Source organism: Rhinopithecus roxellana, chromosome 4, assembly GCF_007565055.1.
Source record: "Rhinopithecus roxellana isolate Shanxi Qingling chromosome 4, ASM756505v1, whole genome shotgun sequence".
In the NCBI taxonomy this organism is placed as follows: domain Eukaryota; kingdom Metazoa; phylum Chordata; class Mammalia; order Primates; family Cercopithecidae; genus Rhinopithecus; species Rhinopithecus roxellana.
In genome coordinates, this window is record NC_044552.1 from 118,356,843 (window position 1) to 118,379,001 (window position 22,159).

A 22,159-nucleotide genomic window follows, 5' to 3' on the forward strand; every position below is an offset into this window, starting at 1 on the left:
TATATGTATATATACACACATATCTATATATTTATACAAATGCTATTATACATGCTATTATACAACATCTTTTAATAGTACATTTTATTAAATATGCATTGGGAGAGGCCAGTATATAAAATACCCTGATTTTTGTTGAAACTATTAAATGAATAAATATTTACATTTTTATTATAGTAGAGATTGGCATCTTTTATAACAGAATCCTTTTCTTTTGTAAATTCATGCAATGTTTATTTTGAAATATTCACTTATCAAAAGACTCATTTGTAGAGATTAAGAAAATAAGCAGCACCTACAATTTTAGAGTGAAATACTTTAAATGTATCTATATAATAGTTTAACAAGTACTTGGCAGAGATTACTTGAATATATGAGTTTTTAATATTTTTAAGCAAGAAGTAGAAATACAATTTGATGTAGTTTGACCCAGTGTTGAAATACTTGTATAAATTAGAATCAAGAGAATTAAGCACTAAGATTTGAGAAAAGCAGAGAGAATGCTAAACTCAGGAATAACTAGAGGTAGGCCAGGACTTTCAGGCCATCATGACTTTCCTGTCCCCTTTTCTCTGTTTCTTTCAAGACATTGGCTTTGCTCAATGTCAATGTGAAGCATCTTATTCTGTAGACCAGAACACATCTCACTGAGAGCTCTTGATTTTAGCAGTTTATAATTTTAGTTAAGAATGGCCTGGTGCGGTGGCTCACGCCTGTAATCTCAGCACTTTGGGAGGCCAAGGCGGGTGGATCATGAGGTCAGGAGTTCGAGACCACCTTAGCTAACATGGTGAAACCCTGTGTCTACTAAAAATACAAAAAATTAGCTGTGTGTGGTGGCAGGCATCTGTAATCCCATCTACTCAGGAGTAGGCAGGTTGAGGCAGGAGAATCGCTTGAACTCCAGGAGGCAGAGGTTGCAGTGAGTTGAGACCACACCACTGCACTCCAGCCTGGGCAGCAGAGTGAGACTCCATCTCAAAACCAATAATAATAATAATTTTAGTCCAGAACAGAGATCCTTATAAATTTGGTTCTAGAAACTTTGGAGAAAGGCCCTTAAGATCCGACTTAGGTTGAGTGTCTCAGAAGTCAGAGAACATATCCACAGTGTACTGATGTCATTATGTCCACAAAACTCACCATGAGCAGTGCCCAGAAGAAAATATGGACTGCCTGGGTGGCAGAACAAGACCCTATCTCCAATTAAATAAAAAAGAGAGTTAATAGGGAGGGAATTCATAGAGATTCACTGTATAGGGTTAGATATTATTCATTGAGAAAAGGAACATATACTCTTTTTCAATAAACATCCTTAAAGGTCAATATCACCTATGTATCTTTCCCTTTTAAATTTAGGTTGCTTCACTTAAGTCTGCTAATTTTGTTGATTGATGAAAGTCCAGAGCTTCTTCATAATTTTCTAAGTTCTGGCAGCTTATGCACTCCTGGTTCCCTCTAGCTCTGTCTTGGTGCTTTTTTAGCCATCCACTCTTGTTGGGTCTTCACAAGAAGCCCAGGCTTTTCACATTTTGTTGGGTAAAGGAGAATGGAAATACACTGGCACAAAGCTGTGTGTGGCAGGGTGGGGAGAAAGGGAATTGAACTTTTACAAGAGTTTGTAGTGCAGGTAGAAAGGAAGACTCAGACTGCTGAGTGCAAGCACACTGACCCTGTGTCAACACCCACAACACTGTCCTCTCTTTTCTCCCTGTTTCAGTTAGAAGAAATCTTATTCTGCTTAAATAAAGTACATTCTAGGTCCAACAACCCTTACCTCCTCCAATCCTTGAGGTCTTATTTTCAACCACAAGCACTCACTTACTAATTTATTTTCCTAGCAAAATCAATTTTTCTTTCCAAAAATGAATTCTGATGACTAAAGTGTTCTCAATCTTTTTAGCTTATTGGAGTCATCCATTTCAATGATTTCTGATGTGTTGTTTGAATGATCTGGGTTCCAAGCTGAGGCTTCCAATCCACTTGCTATATTAGTTGCGTATATTTTTGTTAACTATGTAATGTGAGTGAGTCTCTGTGGGAGCTGTTTTGAAGGTAGTGGAGGTGGGTATAATTGAACTTTAGCAGAATACACTGCTAGTATTCAAGTGATACAATAATAATAGTACCAAAAATAATAACAACTGATCCTTACATAACCTCTACTATTAACTAGTCATAGTTCTGAGTACTTTACATACATTAAATATCTTAATCCCTACAATCACCCTCTGAAGTAGGTATTATTATTATCTATATTTCACAGATGGAGAAACTGAGAAGCAGAGAAGTTAAATACTTTGTTCAGGTTTCTCAGCTTATGAGATTTAAGCCTTGGCAATCTAACTCCTATGTCTCTGTTCTTAAAGAGACATTAAGATAAATATAAGAAGATGCAGAAAATGCTAAACACTGGAGTCTTTGGAGAGATGATAAAGGGAGGTAGCTTAGCAAGGCTACTCACTAGAATTGAAATACCACTCTAGGAGGCTGCGGTGCATTTCTTGGGGGCACTGGCTGGGATACAGAAGGTTTATATGGCAGGACTGGAGGTTTTCAAAAGAGACACAGAGCATGGCAGATAGATGAAAATGATGAAGGACCCCGAGTGGTGTAAGATGAGCCTTTTCCATAGTGCTTCACTGCAGGTATGAAAGATACAGCTTTAAAACAAGAATTAGTAATTTATTTTGGAAAATATCAAGGTGGCCACATTTAGCATAATGGCCAGTGTGGGACTAAAACATAACTTACTTGAACTAGGTGTGAGGATAGAGGAAACCATGATAAAATATCTTTAAGAATTCACAGATATTGTTGATGTTTAAATATATGTATATCAAAACTTTGAACATGTATTAAGGAAAAGGATAATATATTTCTATACATGTGTTAAAAATTGAGAATTGTTTGCAAGAAGCTATGCCAAAAATATCTTGTGAAACAGATTTGTACATCCAGTCTATAAGGATTAAGAAAGTAAACACGGTACTTGTTGCAAAGCCTAATTAAAAAGCCTTAGACTTCAGAAAGGACCAGTCACTCTTCAAATTTCTGATATCAGTGAAATTAATTGGAAATGATTGGGGAAAAATAAACAAGATATTGAGGAATCTGTTTGTATTTAGAAAGCTGGGGATGCTGTGGTAGCCTTGCCTTTTAGAAATCAGGTCTCGATGAATAGGGACATGAGTTGTTGAGCTAAGCAGATCATCTCTTTTTAGGGAGAACTCTCCCTAAAATAAGTCATTGCTCCCAAGGGAGGCCCTGACTTGCCTCTGCTTAATGAGGCTTCACATAATAAAACATGAGTGATGACCCAGAAGCTCTAAGTAATAGCTAGTTACAAGGCTGGAACATAATTTTTGAAATGCCATAGGAATTCATGGGAAAGACAGGTATCTCCCAAAAGTCGAAGAAGACTTCATGGAAAAGGAGTGTTTCACTTGGGTTTTGGAAAATAGGTATGATTTGAACAAGAATATGTCGAGGTTTTTTTTTTTTTTGTTATTTAAGGGAACAACTACAAATAAAATATAGAGGAAAGAGAAAAGTTGGGGGTGGCGTAGGGAACAGTGAGATGTTGAAATTAGCTAAAACATCAGCTACAAATTAGGAAGTAGTGAGTGATAAACAGGAAAAGATACATTCAAGTGATTTTATGGAGAATTTAAATATTGTCATATTAAATAAAGTTGATTCTTATAAATTGTGTAATAAAGTAGGGTGAAACATTTCAAGCAGTGGAATAACATGATTAAACTATAATAGAATGCCTGGAATTTAACTTGCCCCTAAAGTGGTTCATTAAGTGTTGAAAATAATCATTATAAAATATTTTAAGAACTCACAGCATAGATTATAAATTAGCTGACTAAATGTACTTTTTAAATCCTCTTATTTTGTTGAATAAAAGACTGGTTATTTTAGAACCAAAGCTGTAATACTAAAAAGGCTATATATAAAAAACTTTTTTTTTATAGTAATCACATTCATCCTCTTTTAAGTAATCCTTTCGTTTGCTTTTTTTTTTTTTTAATGTCTTGCACTGGGATCATTCATCAAGTCTGTATTTGGAGTCTGTGCTTCATAATTCAAACTACCAACAATCTTACATTTTTTTTCATAAGTACAAAGGGGCTTTGTTACACACATGTATTTATATAATGGCCCAATTGTATCACTTGTTTATAAATCTTAACTTGGTTATTTTTAGGATAACTTTTATTATTGTATAAGATACATGTAAGCATAAGATAACAATAGTAAGATATATATTTTAATATGGCATAAATTAACTATAGTACCTATACTTACAAAGACCTAAGTATACAGCTCAATGAATTTTTTGCAAAAGTGAATACAGCTATGTAACCACCACCTGGGTCAAGATGTAATGTCTACATCTTGAAATGTAGCCCAAATACCTCCTCATTTCTTCTCTTAATTTTTAACCTTGACCCACAAATGTAAACATTACTTTCATTTCTGTAACAATAGATTTTTTTGAGCTCCATATATATGTGAAATCACATCAAATGTATTTTGTTTGACTTCTTCATTCAAAATAACTGTATAAGTTTCACCCATGTTGTTGCATATAGGAATAGTTAATTTAATTCCTTTTTTTGTTTTTTCTTTTTTTGTATGTTGTGGTACTGTACGGATACAACAATGTCTATGTAACTATATGATATGGCTTGGCTCTGTGTCCCCACCCAAATCTCGTCTCAAATTGTAATCCCCAATGTTGGGGTGGGGATCATGGTAGGAGGTGATTGGATCATGGGGGTTGATTTCCCCCTTGCTCTTCTTGTGATAGTGACTGAGTTCTCATGAGATCTGATTGTTTGAAAGTGTGTAGCACTTCCTCCTTCACTCTCTCTCCTGCTGGCCATGTGAAGATATGCTTGCTTCCTCTTTGCCTTCAGTCATGATTGTAAGTTTCCTGAGGCCTGCGCAGAAGCAGAAGTCTGTACAGCCTACAGAATCATGAGACAATTAAACCTCTTTTCTTTATAAATTACCCAGTCTCAGGTATGTCTTTATAGCAGTGTGAGAATGGACTAATACAGAAAAATTGGTACCAGAGAGGGGGTCATTGCTATAAGGATACCTGAAAATGTAGAAGCAGCTTTGAAACTGGTTAGTGGGCAGAGGTTGGAACAGTTTGGAGGGCTCAGAAGAAGAAAGGAACATGAGGGAAAGTTTAGAACTTCTTGGAGACTTATTGAATGGTTGTGACCAAAATGCTGATAGTGATATGAACAATGAAGTCCAAGGCTAAGGAGATCTCAGGGATGAACATGAGGAACTTATTGGGAACCAGTGTAAAGGTCACTCTTGATATGCTTTAGCAAAGAGACTGGTGGCATTATGCTCCTGTTTTAGAGATATATGAAACTTTGAACTTGAAAGACATGATTTAGGGTATCTAGCATAAGAAATTTCTAAGCAGCAGTGTTCAAGAGGTGGCCTGGCTGCTTCTAAGAGGATATTCTCACATGTGTGAACAAAGAGATGGTCTGAAATTGGAACTTATATTTAAAAGGGAAGCAGACTATAAACATTTGAAAAATTTGCAGGTTGGCCATGTAGTAGAAAAGAACAACCCATTTTCAGGGCAGAAATTCAAGCTGACTGCAGAAATTTCTGTAAGTAGGGAGGAGCTGAATGTTAATAGTCAATACAATGGGAAAGATGCCTCCAAGGCATTTAAGAAACCTTCACAGTAGTCCTTTCCTTCACAGGCCTACAGGCCTAGGAGGCAAGAATGGTTCTGTGGGCTGGACCCAGGGCTCCACTGCTCTGTGCAGCCTTGGGACATGGTACCCTGCATCCCAGCTGTTCCAGTCCCAGCTTTGGATAAAAGGGACCCAGAAATGTCTCAGGCCACTGCTCCAGAAGGTACAAGCTGAAAGCCCTGGCCACTTCCAAGTGTCGTTAAGACTGTGGGTGTGCTGAGGGCAAGAGTTGAGGTTTGCAAGCCTCTGCTTAGCTTTCAGAGGATATATAGAAACACCTGGATGTCCAGGCAAAAGTCTGCTGCAGGGGCAGATCCCTCATGGAGAACCTCTACTAGGGCAATGCTGAGGGGAAATGGGCTGGCGTCCCCCCACAGAGTCTCCACTTTGGCATTGCCCAGTGGAGCTATGAGAAGAGTGCCACAGTCCTCTGGACTCCAGAATGGTAGATTCACCAACAGCTTACACCATGTACTTAGAAAAGTTGTAGGGACTCAACACCAGCCCATAAAAGCAGCTGTGGGGGTTACACCCTGCAGAGCCACAAGAACAGAGACGTCCACAGCGTTAGGAGCCCAACCCTTGCATTAGTGTGGCCTGGATGTGGGACATGAAATCAAAGGAGATTATTTTGGTGTTTTAAGATTGACTGTCCTGCTAGATTTCTGACTTGCATGGCACCTGTACCCATTTGTTTTGGCCAATATTGCCCATTTGGAGTAGGAGCATTTACACAATGCCTGCACCCCCATTGTATCTTGGAAGTAACTAACTTGTTTTTTTATTTTACAGGCTCGTATGTAGAAGGAACTTGCCTTGTCTCAGATGATATTTTAGACTTGGACTTTTGAGTTAATGCTGGATTGAGTTGTGACTTTGGGGACTGTTGGGAAGGCATGATTGTGTTTTGAAATGTGAGGACATGATATTTGGGAGGGATCAGGGGAAGAATGATATGGTTTGGCTCTATGTCCCACTCAAATCTCATATCAAATTGTAATCACCATGTGTTGAGGGAGGGACCTGGTGGGTGGTGATTGGATCATAGGAGCAGATTTCCCTCTTGCTCTGCTCATGATAGTGAGTGAGATCTCATGAGATCTGGTTGTTTGAAAGTGTGTAACACTTCCTCCTTTGCTCTCTCTCCTGATGGCCATGTGAAGACATACTTGCTTCCCCTTCACCTTCTGCCATGATTGTAGTTTCCTGAGGCCTGTCCCAAAGCAGAAACCTATACAGCCCACAGAACTATGAGCCAATTAATCATCTTTTCTTTATAAATTACCCAGTCTCAGGTATGTCTTTATAGCAGTGTGAGAACAGACTAATATACCATAATACTTTTAATTGTCTTTAATATTTTTTCAGTTTATAATATAAATAAAGTTGTAAAGAACAGTCTTATATGTGTCTCCTCTTGTATAGCTATAGTCACTTATGTTAGATATAGCAGATAATGTAATTATTGGAACATAGGGTAAACATATATTCAGCTTTAGTTTAACTTTATTCTTTATATCTACCCTGTTTAGAGGTTATTAGAGGATGCATTATCATCATTCTGGTAGAATATAAATGGCTTCCTTCTTTCTCTTACAACATCACTAATACCGATGTATTCAGCACTTATTTTTAGGACACTACAGAAATTTTATATATACATGTAGAAATCAAGCCAGCAAAATATAATGATTTTATTGAAGTCATACATAAGGTAAATAAGAGATTTGGAAATATAGCTCAGAAAATGCAAACCCTCAAGTCATCATAAAATGCCACTTTAAAAAATTGAATCAAAAGTCAAAATATTCAGGTAAAGAATCATCCTGGAGTGGATGAAGGCAACATGCCATTCAATGTAGTCTTTCTCACCACCAAAGGAATTGACTTTTGAAAGTCTGGCATACAGTGATAGACTCTCATCAGAAACATAAAGTCATTTACATTGTGCGCAGACTATGATGGCAGATGTGATGCCATTTCTAGTGCAATGATGGGTCCAGGTAGCAATGGTGGCAATCTGGCTGGCGTAGACTCATTCAGCAGCTTGATTCCAGTTGGTTCCTTCAGAGAACAGGCCCCTCTAGTAAGCATCTGCATGAGTGAACCAGATGGTTTGATAAAAGCAGCAATTTATTTCCACAGTTTGCAGCCCCAAAGGGGTTGCATTTAATTGTCCAGTAATTTTTCAAATAGGAGAAAAAAATAGACTGGCCATTGGCAACAGCCCAAGAACCAGAAAATAAATCCAACAGGGTTATGAATGGGTGTATGGGCCAAAGCTATAAGGATGATCTTGAGTTTTATCCACTGAACAAAGTGACCAGATCCATGTTTACGGAGTGGCCCCAGCCTCAGTTGCCAACCACTGGATCTCAGCATAGCCAAAATTTCAGTGAATTAGGACTAGCCATTCAGAGTACAGTGGCTGTACTTCAGATTCTAGAGAGGGGAATAAAATTTTCCACAGATGTACAATGAGTAATATTCACATATACACATTTATGCCTATAACAAAATATCCTGTATTTCCCATAAATATATATACCTACTATGTACCCACAAAAATTAAAAATTAAAAGTTTTAAATGAAAAAAAAATTTCCCCCAAGACTCTGCTACTGCATTTCATATAAAGTTGAGGGTTGCTAGGACCTAATCACATGTTTTCTTGCATATGCTATTTCCTTGTAACAAACATGGATTTTGGACCTTTCCCACATTGTTAGTGGCTGAGTTTCAGTTGCCCCACTTTAAAATGGGAACATTGAAATAAAGAACCCCAAGGGTCATGTGGGTTAGGACCCAATAACAAGCTAATAGCTTTCTCTCTAAAGCGTTTTACTTGATAGCTGCTTCTGAGTGGTGACAAATACCCAAAGAGGCATCTTGCTTTCTCAGAGACTATAATCAGCTTAATCACAAATACATGGAGCTTAAAGGGCTCATTAGGGCTGTGGGGCCTGCAAGATAGAAAGAATGCCACAGTTTGCTAGACAGCTTTCAACTCAGACTTCCTAAAAATGCTGGTTTTCGAGATGACTGATATAAAGGCCTAAGTAGAGTTCCCCAGTTAGGCATGTTGTGTCTCCAAAACCCAGTGGTCCAGTAAGGTGCTGGATCTCCCTTTTCTTGGCTAGGGGCTGAGCACAAAGCAGTGTTTTTTTTTTTTTTTTTTTTTTTTTTTTTTTTTAAGACAAAGTCTGACTCTGTCGCCCAGGCTGGAGTGCAGTGGCACGATCTTGGCTCACTGCAACCTCCGCCTCCCGGGTTCACACCATTCTCCGGCCTCAGCCTCTTAAGTAGCTGGGACTACAGGCACCCGCCACCACGCCCGGCTATTTTTTTGTATTTTTAGTAGAAACGGGGTTTCACTGTGTTCGCCAGGATGGTCTCGATCTCTTGACCTTGTGATCCACCCGCCTCAGCCTCCCAAAGTGCTGGGATTACAGGCGTGAGCCACTGCGCCAGGCGCAAAGCAGTTTTTCATTGAATATAGAAATCTAAAGGAATTGTGGAGAATTGTTTCCCTACACTTAGCAGTTGTAAAATTTAATAAAGTTTTCAAATATTTCTGGCTTTCAATTTTCTTCTACAGAAAATAGACATACTATAAATTTAAGACAAAGTCTGGCTCTGTCACCCAGGCTGGAGTGCTGTGGCGCGATCTCGGCTCACTGCAGCCTCTGCCTCCCAGGTTCACACCATTCTCCTGTCTCAGCCTCTGGAGTAGCTAGGACTACAGGTGTCCGCCACCACGGCCAGCTAATTTTTTGTATTTTTACAATTAATACAATTAATAGTATTATGGTGTATCAGGGATGTATAAAATGCATAAAGTCCCTATTATGCAGTAGGTATTCAATAAAGTAGTAGAAAAATTCTTCAGGAAAGAGAAAATTGAGTGAATACATTTTATAATAAAAAAAAACCAATATGGATTTAATATTATGTAACATTAAATTAGAATTCAGTATTTCTATAAAGCAACTGATGACATTATTTCTAGCAATGTAAATTTGTTATATCATTCATGACTTAGAGCTGATCGTGAAAATGTCATTCTATTAAGTCCCAAAGTGTTCTCTTAAATAGCAACATATATTTCCCCACTTGTACATATACTTTTAGTTTACATGTGCCTACACGTATATGTGTTGTATTAGTCTGTTTTGTGTTGCTATAAAGGAATAACTGAGATTGAGTAATTTATAAAGAAACGAGTTTTATTTGGTGCACTGTTCTGCAGATACACAAGCACGGCACCAGCATCTGCTTAGCTTCCAGTGAGGCCTCAGGAAACTTTCACTCATGGTGGAAGGCAAAGGGGTAGCAGGTGTGTCACTGGGTAAGAGAGGGAGGGAGACAGAGAGAGAGAGAGGGAATCTGAGTCTCTTTAATAACCAGATCTTTCTTGGACTAATTACTGGAAGGAGGGCACTAAGTCATTCATGAGTGGTCTGCCCCCATGACCCAAACACCTCCCATCAGGCCCCACTTCCAACACGGGGAATCATATGTCAACATGAGATTTGGAGTGGACAGATACTCAAACTACATCACACACACATATTCATAAATCCAGCCAGCACTCAAGGTGATTACAATTAAAAATCAGGTCTGTACTGCTTAAGTTCACTTGGCTTGGCAGGAAATTATTATAAATGTATATGTATATGTGTATATATTTCTCCTTATTAAAATCAACATGCTGTTCAGAAATAATTTTATAGATTTTTTAACTGTTAAGCTATTAGAACTGTCTTTATTTCTTCATATTTGTTTATGAAATTCATTCATTCAATTCACCCATGAACGCATTGACTTAGTATACTAACGTATCATCCACACTGCCAGAAAATTGAAAGGCGAATAGGAAATATAAGTAATAATTTTCACTGACCATAAATTAGTAATACGATCATGGAAACAAATCTGGAGTGAAAAAAGATAAAGGTTAGGTGTAAAATAACATTAAAGAGAGAAATGATGGATTGATGTAAACTAGAGAGGTTCAAGAATACCACAAACAGAAGGTCAGATTTAAGGAAAAGTGGAATTCACAAAAGACAAGTTTAAGCTGCCCAAATAAAGATAATGCAGAGCACAGAGAGCATGTAAAAGGAAAAGTATTGTGATCTGTGAGGAGGCTATCTTGGCCTTAGGAAAGCTGTTGTCATTAATACTGGTGTAGGTTTAAATTCTTTGGATTACTGGGGAAACCATAGTTGAACCAGATATGAATTTAGTGAAGGCCATGAAACAGATATTTAATAAAGTTAAAATAAATATTTTCTTATAAAATTATTATGTATGGAGTAATTATTAGCTATTTAATATTTGTGACCCCTTTCCATTAAGTACTTTTGCCCTAGGAAGTGGCTAGCCAGCCAAAAACTGTATATTTTCAGCTCCCACCCAGTCACCTTAAGTCTAAGTGGAGACATATGATTAGTTCCTGCCAATGGAATGTGAGGGGAAGTGATGTATGCTACTTTTAGACCCTTCAGAAATGGCTAAGAAGTGAGTATAGATGTATGTGTTTCCAGTAGTCTCTTTCTCCATCTATTAATTTAACAGAATATTTCAAGACCCTTCAAAAAGACAGAGAGGAACAAGATGGGAACCTGAGTTTCTGAATGAACATGTGGAATGATCTAGGGCAGTGAGAACTAAATACTATTGTATTACATCCCTGAGTTTATTTGGTAGTTTATTTTTACAGCAGACAGCTAATATATCAGTCTATTTGTCTTCATTTATTAGACAACTAGATATGAATCATCATAATATCAAAGCACCATTTTAAATTCTTCACTAGAAAGAGAGCAACCAAAATTTGACCCAATGTGATTCACTATAAAAATTTGTTTTAATATCTTATATTCTGAAAGTCAAGGCTCTAAATCAGCACAAAAACGATCTTTTTGAGAAAGAAATAAATTTATATGTAGAGGCAAAAAAAAAAAAAAAAAAAAAAAGTTTGAAAGAGCTTGTAGACTACGAAAGCCAAACACTAGCCTTAGGATCTGAAGAATGGCATGCTGAAAATGTAAGGATAGATAATACAGGGGAACTTTGCAAAAATTGTTTATTTCAAACTGCTACAAGGTGATTTGGAATGCATTTCCTTTTTATAACCTCATTTTAGGTAGTTTCCAGTGTCTCTTAGCAGATAATTTAGCTGCTTCAGTGGATTTTATTGCTTCTTTCTAAATTTGTCAAGTCCTCCTTTGCCAATAGCATGAGGTTAAATGGATGTCAAGAGATTGCCTCTAGTTGTGATTGCTCTGTTTCCTATGACAGCATGAGTGCTCAGTGTTAAGGCTGTTCCCAAGTGCTGTTTCAACACCCAGGTTCAAATATTAGTCTGTTTTGTTATTACTTGGCTGATGTATGATACAAAAAGTTCATCATTTCAGGCAGCTGATCCTTTGTCATTGTGTCCTTATGTCCTTTTTTCCCAAATTTCCACTTACGACCTAAACACTTATGACATTATTTATAGTATAGGTTGACTATTCCTTATCAAAATGCTTGGGACCAGAAGTATTCAGGATTTTGGATTTTTTTTTTCATTTTGGAATATGTGTACATATCTAATGTGATATCTTGGGAATAGGACCCAAGTCTAAACACAAAATGTATTTCTTTTTCATATACACCTCATACACATAGCCTCAAGGTAATTTTCTACAATATTTTAATAATTTTGTGCACGAAACAAAATTTTGATGTATTTTGACTGCAACTCACTACATGAGGTCAGGTGTGGAATTTTCCACTTGTGGCAATATGTTGATACTGATATTTAGGAACACTTTAGATTTTGATTTTTATGTTAGGTATGCTTAGACCACACTGGCAAATATAGCTAATTTAAAAATATGTGGTTCTGTTTCTGTCTCTCTCTTTTTCTCTGTCTCTGTCTCTCTCTCTGGTAATTACCGGTGATAGCAACATCTTTTTAGTATCTGAAAATGCATAGATGCTTTTAGCTAACCTGGCTTACTAGATGTAGACATGTAAATTTTAAAATCTGCAATATTTTCTTTAATTTAGAAAAGTAATAAATGTATTTAAGATGGAAATACTGTGTAGGTGTAAAGCGCAAACTTTAAAAAATAAGCGTATCTTAGTTTATAGATGTCTGGTAAATAATGACTACTTATTGATTAAGAAGTTCAAACTAGGATTTGCTACACTAAATTAATCCTAGGTGACCTTATGTAAAGATAATATATCCTTACTATAAAATTTTAAATTGCAAACACATATGTGGGAGTTTACAAGTATTTTATTTTAAAAAATATATATATTATGCTCCTTTTTATAAACAATTTGGAGAAACTTAAATAAAAAGACAGATTTAACATATCTAACCAAAGAAAAACACAAAGGGAAATTAAGATCAAGGAAAAGGAGCAAGCAACTATTCTCAGTTTAGCTACTCTAGTGTTAAAAAGATGAAAGTGCAATTTGTTTCTGGGCTACCACAAAGTCGAGCCAAGTTAGCCATGTTATCACAAAAGCACCAGTCCAAACATCAGGAGGCTCATGTTCAAGTTCTAGCTTCTGCAGGGAGGAAACTTTGAACAAATCACATTACTTCTCCCAGCTTCAGTTCCTTCATATGTAAATAATGGGCTAAAGCTAAGTCATTTCTTTCTTTCTTTCTTTTTTTTTATTTTTTGAAAGTCAAGTAAATTTTATTGCTTTTTATAAAGTTGTAGAGTACTGGGCAAAAAAGACTGTAGAGGCCCTTAGCCTATAAGCTTTGAATTTGTCATCCTCAACTTTATTTGACTGAACAGGGACAGGATGGAATTAGATTGCTTTTTAGCAGTTTGTAATAAGAAGAAATATCTCCCTTAAATCACATAGCAGGGCCGGGCGCGGTGGCTCAAGCCTGTAATCCCAGCACTTTGGGAGGCCGAGACGGGAGGATCACGAGGTCAGGAGATCGAGACCATCCTGGCTAATACGGTGAAACCCTGTCTCTACTTAAAAATACAAAAAAAAACTAGCCGGGCGACGAGGCGGGCGCCTGTAGTCCCAGCTACTCGGGAGGCTGAGACAGGAGAATGGCGTGAACCCGGGAGGCGGAGCTTGCAGTGAGCTGAGATCCGGCCACTGCACTCCAGCCTGGGTGGCAGAGCAAGACTCCGTCTCAAAAAAAAAAAAAAAAAAAAAAAAAAAAAAAAAAAAAAAAAAAAATCACATAGCAAAAGGGAGTGAATGATCTGGAACAATCGGTCTTAGTTTCTGGTACTTTAATATTTCCTACAAATCTCCTCATAAAATAGAAAAAGTTGCTTTCTAATCGCCGGGCATAGATGCCTAGGTTAAGTCCTGTAACAAATAGTTTACAGGATGCTCATCTCTTTGTTATTTTCTTTTTTTATTATTATTATTATACTTTAAGTTCTAGGGTACATGTGCACAACATGCAAGTTTGTTACATATGTATACATGTGCCATGTTGGTGTGCTGCACCCATTAACTCGTCATTTACATTAGGTATATTATATCTCCTAAGCTAAGTCATTTCTAAGGTGTCTTCTTTAGACAGAAAATTGATCCTGCCCACACAAACCAGTAAATCTTAAAAAAATGAATTCATGAGGATACTGGTTCAGGAATTTGCTGTTTGTTTTTGTAGCTGTCATGCTTATGCCCCCAGTCTTCCTCCCCTCCTCCCACACACATAATGGAGAGAATTGTACTAATAAATCCCAGAATATGGATACTTATTATGGAAGTAAATATTTTTGTTTTAACTAACTTTTCTGTGTCTAGGACTTATTAGAGTGAACTTAGAAAAACCAGATCTTTTAAGATTAGCAATGGAGGTAAATAAGGAACAGTCCTCCATCTGGCTAAGTAAAAACGCTAACATTCTTGTGTATGTGGAAGAAAATCTCATTTAATTGGTTCTCATCAATCGGAAATGGAAGAATCGTTGAAGAGTGGATGATATTTTTCCCTTTGTATTATCCTTGTACAAAAAGACTGCTTGAGCAAAAATGGTTTGGAAAAATTTAGCATGCATTTCCTAAACCAAAGTGTGGAGGGAATACCTTTCAGCATTTTAGAACTGACTATTATTGCATATAAATAAATGATACCAAATACAAAGGACACTAAACTCATGAGTAGGTTTTTTCCAAATTGCCTCTTAGATAGAAATAAAGTAATAATATCCATATCCCTAGATACTTCCTCAAAATTCTACTTTAATTCCAACTTTTTAAAAAGACTATTTTGTTTGACACAGCTTGGGGTTTGATCTTCATGAATATTTTGTCTAGCTACCATAATATCTTTGATTGTAGGATCCTCTTATTGACAAATAATTTTTATATTCTGTAAAATGGGCCTATATTTACAATTCTATTATTTGGTAGTCTTTTTGCATTGGTACCTGACTCTTCTTGTGTTCTCTGAATGAATCAACAAACAGTGCTTGATACCATTAAATTATATACTTTTATTGTGTTGTTCAGCTGTTTTGTACTTTCACATCAATAAGCAACAGTTGGTCTATCAAGATCTATTCTTTGAGTTTCTTAACTGTATTAAGGCTGCTGAATAGATTTGATTATTGCAGATATTGATTTTTCTGTGAAATTATCACATGGTTTAGATGCCCTTGCCGAAGGTTCAGTATGCTAAATCATATTTTATTTTTGGTGACATTAATAATTTTAGCAATAGTTATCAAAGTAAATTAGATGTCCTAGGTGTTAAATTATAGAAATGACTGCATTTATAAGAAGTTGTATCAGTTAGAAATGTTTTTGGTTGTGAGTGACAGAAAATCTAATTAATAGTAGCTGGCATAACTCAGTAATTTATATATTTTTTTCCAGCAAGACCTGTAAGTACAATGCTTTGTTGTGGCTCTATAATGTCATCAAGCCCCTATGTACTTTCCACCTTTCTGCTCCCCTGTCCTAAGGGGATAGTTCTCATGCTCAGGGTAAGGAAGCACATAGTACTGTATTTTCAAGTATAAAGAAAGCTGAAAAGGGGCAAGGACCAAAGATGCATAGTCTATCAATAGTAGCCAGAGCTGTCTACTGAAAACTCTAATTATTTCTTCTTCTGTAGGGGTAGAACCCAGGCCAATCTCAGTTATAAGCAGATGGGTGTTTTAATATTCCATGCTCTGTAGAAGAATGTAAGGGAGAAAGGTTATAAATACCTTTGTGGTTAACCAATTTGCAGGATTTTCTCAGAGAATGTTCACATTTTTATTTTTCTAAAGGACAACCATTTGTGCCAAAACACTGTGTGCCAGAGTGTCTCTCTCCTCCTGCCTCTTCCCTAGTGTGTTAGTCTAATTTCTTCAGATAGACAAAATCAAGAGCTCTTGTCCCATGATCTGAAGTTAGGAAGCTGGAAATTCAGGAGAGCCAAAGGTATAGTTTTAGTCCGAGTCTGAAGGACTGAGAACCAGGGAAGATGATGGTATAAGCTCCAGTCCAAGTCCAAGTAGAAGGCAGAAGACTGCTGTCCTGGCTTGAAGACAGAGAGACAGAGAGAGAATTCTCCCTTGTTCCACCTTTTTGTTTTATTCAGATTTCCAATGTACTCGATAAGGTGCACCCACAATGAGGACAATGTGCTTTACTCAGTCTACCAGTAGAAATGTTAGTGTAAACCAGAAACACTCCCACAGTCATGCAAAATATCTGGGCACCTCATAGTCCAGTCAAATTGACTCATAAAATTAACCATCATGCCCGCTTACTCTGTATGCCTGAGGGACATCTCTTAAGCTCGTCAACTTCCACATGATGGAGAGGTCAATCTTTTAGCTATAAGATGATAGACTAAAGTAGAAGTTCTGGTTTCACTGAGTGTGATATTAATGGAAGGCGTCATACCATTAACTGAGAAGTTTAGACTGAAGGATTCTAGAGCAAGGAAAGTAATGTATGCCCAAAATTGAGAGACTTAGTTGAGGACTTCTGAGTAGAGTAGCTGGCCGAAAGAAAATACACACGTACCTTGGAAATCTATAATCAGAGATTGCCGTTAAGTACAGTGTAAGCGGGGACTAATATTTCCTAAGCTGTGGCTGTATCCATCCACTAATAACTATCTAGTGCTGTAACATGACACGACACTGATTCTGTCTAACCTGGATTTGGGGAAGAAGGGTTTTTCTTGGCCATTTAGGGATGTCCTGCTAAATTGGATTTCCTTTCTTCTTCAAGTCTCGGTCCCAGAATCAAACTCTCAGTAACTTTTCAATTCACTATTTTTTTAGAAGCTTTATTCGGTTCTTGTGAAAACAGAATTCCCTGAGGTCTCACTAAATATTTAATAATTCCATAGTGAGTGTGTTTCTCGGGTCTCTTTGGTTACTGTAGCCAAATAGAATTGTACAATTCATTTTCTCCTTGTAACATGGATAAAGTTTCTCAGAATGAGCTGAAATTACTTATTTATTTTAAATATGTTGAATGTTCCTCTAATATATCATGTAAATTTTTACTTAGGATATTCAATTTTATAAATACTAGCAGGGTGATATGAAACAATTTTTGCATAATCAGAATATTTAAAATAAGATTGCTGGTTTTGAGATGTTAAATGTAAACTCTGATATAAATTTTCAACTGTGATGACCAAGGAACTGTTCATAAGATAAAATAAATGATGCATCTAGAATGGATAACATTTAGGTTTGTGATAGGCTTGGAATCAAAGTTCCATGTTTTAATAAATTCAATACCAACCCCAATAACAACAAATCAGTCATAGATATTTAGTGAGCATTTTATTTCTGTGTATTCATAAAACTTATTTTATAAATACTTTTTTTTGGTTTCCTTATCTCATCCTTTTAATATTTTTATTGGATATGAATATTTTATGATGCACATGACATTAGTACAAGCAGTCTACAAATAGAGTTCTATAGTCACACATATATTGGGGTGAGCACAAAACATTTTGACTAGAGGGATGCAAGCAAGCAGGTTTGGAGAGTGCTAACATGAAGAGGTGATACAAGTCAGGTTCACAATTAATGATAAAACGGAGAAAAAGAGGGAGTATGGCAAACCATAGGCTGAGTCATGCCCCAACTCGTAGTGGGAAGATGCTATTTAGCTTGTTGCCATGCAAGGATGGGGGCCTAGGACTATTGGGTGTTCTGAGTTCCAAAGAAAATGCAGACCTTGGCTGGGCGCGGTGGCTCACGCCTGTAATCCCAGCACTTTGGGAGGCCAAGGTGGGTGGATCACGAGGTTGAGATAGAGACCATCCTGGCCGACATGGTGAAACCCCATCTCTACTAAAAATACAAAAATTAGCTGGGCATGGTGGCACGTGCCTATAGTCCTAGGTACTCGCGAGGCTGAGTCAGGAGAATCACTTGAACCTGGGAGGTGGAGGTTGCAGTGAGTCGAGATCGTGCCATTGCACTCCAGCCTGGTGACAGAGCAAAACTCCGTCTCAAAAAAAAAAAAAAAAAAAAAAAAAAAAAAAAAAAAAAAAAGAAAACGCAGACCTTTTAATTTTATGTGAAATCTCCCATTTTTTAAATATTGGCACCTAATGGAATATAACAAAAAATGAACATCATAGGGGCTAAAGAAAACACTGGGCTGGATGGCCCAAAGGTGCCCCATCTGTGACTTTTAAATGCCACGCCCTCCTGGTCTACGTTATTTCATTTAATCTCTGTGATGACCCTGTGAGACAGTGCTTCACTTCTCTTTTACCAATGAGGAAACCAAGGTTCAAAGACACCAGGGGATGAGTCCAAGGTCTGAGAGACTCAAGTCTCAACACGATGAGACCCTGGCCGCTTTACTTAACAAGACATTTCTGTGTCTATTAACTTCATGGGAATGAGTGCAGACCGTGAACCACTGCAATTCTGGTGGCAGGAAAGAGTTTATTCTCAGTGCACCTTCAACGGGCGAAATCTCTTCAACTTCTCAACTACTGTGAACACCTACATGAGAGGGCAACAGGCTGGGGAAAGGGGGCTAACTATTCTCAGGATTTCTTGGGACATCAGTGGGCAGGAGCCAGGTCAGAAAGGGAGAGATATGTTAATGGCATCACGAGACAAAACTGGCGGAGGGGTCAGAAAGAGAGATGAAAGCATCTACATCCAGGTCAGTTCACCCACACATAACAGTACTAGAATTTCCTGGATATTTGACTATGTGCTGGAAATTGTTCTAAGTCTGTAACTAGAATCATCTCACTTAATGTTCACCTTGGGAGTAGTGCCTTTCATATATCCTCATTATTCAGATGAGGAAACTGAGGCATGTTAACATACCAAAGGACACAAAGCTAGTGAGAGTCTTAAAGCTCAGGTTTTAATCCCTACTCTCTCTTGTCTCTCTGAGTCTCCAATGTCATCAGGACATTGAGGTTCTTCAAACCTCAGTTCCACCTGTTATTACATAAGAATGAGGGACTTATAGAAAAAATAATACTATGCTGGTGAAATCCGTGGAATAATGTAAATAGGGCTGTGTCTTTTTCAAGAGACCAGGGAAACTCCCTAAAGACAGGATATCAACTTTATTTTAATTGTTAACATCTCCTTCCTGTGCACTGAGCATAGAACTCAAAGCTCAGGCTTTTACTTAGGTTTGTCTTAGAGAAAGGAAAGAGGCCAATCTTCAATGAGTCATTTCTCTTTTAGTTTCTTTGCCTTTGGGGATAGAGGCCACAGAGGAATGGAAATGAGAATTCCTGCTCTCAAACTTTTTATAGAAGTGTTGTCCAATAGGACTTTCTTCGATGATGAAAATGTTCCATATCTGTACTGTCCATACAGCAGTCACTAGTCACATGAGGCTATTAAGCACTTGAAATGTGGCCAGGGCAACTGAAGAGCTGCATTTTATATTAAAATTAAAACTGAATTTAAATTGAAGTAGCCACAGCTAGCTAGTGGCTACCATATTGGACAGCACTTATGGGTGTGGTGAGAAACTGGGATATCTCTAAGTTCTGTCTTTCCCCAGAGGGCTGGGTCCACTCCAGAGTTTCTGAAAAAGCTTGGTAAAGAGGAAAGTAGATTAGGCTTTGTCACATGCTGGGCTTGTTCCTGTCGCCTGCCCTGGACCTTGGGGGCTGAATGGCTCACATTTTAAAATCTGAACAATTTTGGGGGAAGAAGGTCCTGTTTAACACAAAATCAGATTTTAACACAGGGTCATTTTAAAACATTTAAAAATTCATGGGCACCATTTCCTAGCTGTTTTGGATTGGGACCCGGGTGCTACAATCTAGGGGTCAAGAGAAGTCTCCGTTGCCCTTGCTTAAGCCCATGACAACACTGGAGGAGAAAAGCCGATCTCTTTTTCTTCTCTGCCTGAGACTTGTGCTCCTTCTAGGGTTTTGCTTTCAGAAGCTGACCTCTGAGTTCTGAAACGATGTCTGTGAGATCAAACGGCAGAGGCATCGAAATGTCATCCTTTTCCCAGTATGGCCGACATTCTGGCTTCTGATCAGCAGGTAAAGTTCGGGCAATTTGCGACTGGCACCTGGCATGCCATTCTCGCCTCAGGTTCTGGCGTGCAGTGAGCGAGGCAAGGATGGCAGTCAGGATTTCATTCCTTTGTTCCACGGGAAGCCCCTCTCTTTTAACTTCATGAAGCACAGCATTTGTCACACCCTCCATCTTCTTCCACAGTGCTTCCAATTGAGCCACGGGTTGACACCACCAGTCAGTGCACTTTCTGTATCGATTGCCTTGAAACCAAAACTGCCTCAGCCACTCAAACTCGACCTCATTATGAATTTCTTCTCCTTGTTTCAAAACTGCAGGCTCAAAGGATTTCAAAGAGACATCACCATTGTCCACATCGTTACGGACATTCTGCAGAGCCAACTGACAGCGTTGTAAAATATAATCCAAGGTTCCTGTTGAGCACTCTGCCACTTGGTGGGTGGAACTAAACCGAGGTTGTGAACCAGCCAAAACGCAGTGTTGGTGGGTGGCATTGAGATCATCAAGCATGAAATAGCAGTCTCCTTGGTGAAGGGGTATCGCTGAACCAGGTGTCTCTATGTCCCATGAGATCTTAAAACCAACATGCCAAATATCAGGATCTCTGCTTTCGAAATGAGAGTCATCCTCACTTTCCTCTTCAGGGCCTTCACAGCTATAGCTGTACACTGCCACTGCTGACCTGTCCACCAGATTTTCATCATGATGCCAGCTTACCGCCATTTTCCCCATGCCAAAATAAGGTTCCTCTTTCAGGTATGGCATTTTCTGAGGATCCATGAAATTCAGCAAAGTTACGTTGTATGCTGCTCTGCTCTTAATGTCCACTTCATATTGTCCATCGTAGGATGACCCCATCCCAACCCTGGGGAAATCTGCAGACATACACAATGGCACAGCATCCTCATTAGCCTTCTTTTTGGCAGCAAGTTCTTCCAAAGCCTGGATGGTTTCTATCTGCAGGTAGTCATTGAGCTTGAGGAAGGTCTCACAAGCAGCGGCTATTTCAGCCTCGGGGTATTTTGTATTAGACCCTTTCACTGGCCAGGGGACCGTGAAGAGCCTGGTATTCAGGTACTTGTAGGTACAGCCTGGATTACCAATGAGGATGCGAGATACCGGAGTGAGCAGATCTTTGCCTTGGATCCTAACCAGGTCCCGAAATAAGCAGCCATGCTTGTGCAGTGTGAGAAAGGCTTCTTGAACCTCTTTATGGAGCTCCTCAGATACACTGCTGGCTTCTCGGAGAATTAGTTTAGGATATTTCAGCTGCCACTGCTGATAGAATTCATCATCTTTGGGAGTCAGATAAGGAAGCCAAGTGTCTTCAAGCTCTTCAAGAAGCCTCAGTTTCTTAGCTTTGCGCTCTCGTTCCTCGGCAGTCGGGGTGCACTTCATGCTGCCACTCTATAAATACATTTTATAAATATAAATATAAACATAAAAATGTTTTCACTTTGAAATCCCAGTTTCATATAATTTCTTGTTATTTATTTAAGTTATAGTAAACTGTGACTATAACCACATGTAGGTAGACATATATTGCCATGGTTGGTAGTGTTGGGAAGGAAACCCATAGCCTTGCTGACCTAGGCGTAATGAGTTTCAGGGAGAATGTGAAACAGAAAATGATTATTTCTGAATATTGGTGACGATCTTGAGAGGCATCTGATTTTGACTACTGGACATATTCAACATGACTGCTCTTTCCAACCCTCTTTATTAGGCAAAGGGCAAAAGATTAGTTCTTATATCCCACTGAGTAACTTTATATGTATGTAATTGTAAAATCAGAATAAATAAGGCCTCAAGGACAATTATAAATGATCATAATTTTCTGAATAATTCAAGGGGAAACAAAACAGGATGCTAATTTTTTAAATATAATTTAGATACTTGAAAAAATTCACAACAAGAGT

At 38.0% G+C, this 22,159-nt stretch overlaps 1 pseudogene; it reads right to left on the reverse strand.

Annotated features, from left to right (window-relative positions):
* Positions 1–20,109: 20,109 nt before the first annotated feature.
* LOC104655537 lies at positions 20,110–21,638 on the reverse strand (annotated as a pseudogene).
* Positions 21,639–22,159: the final 521 nt, after the last annotated feature.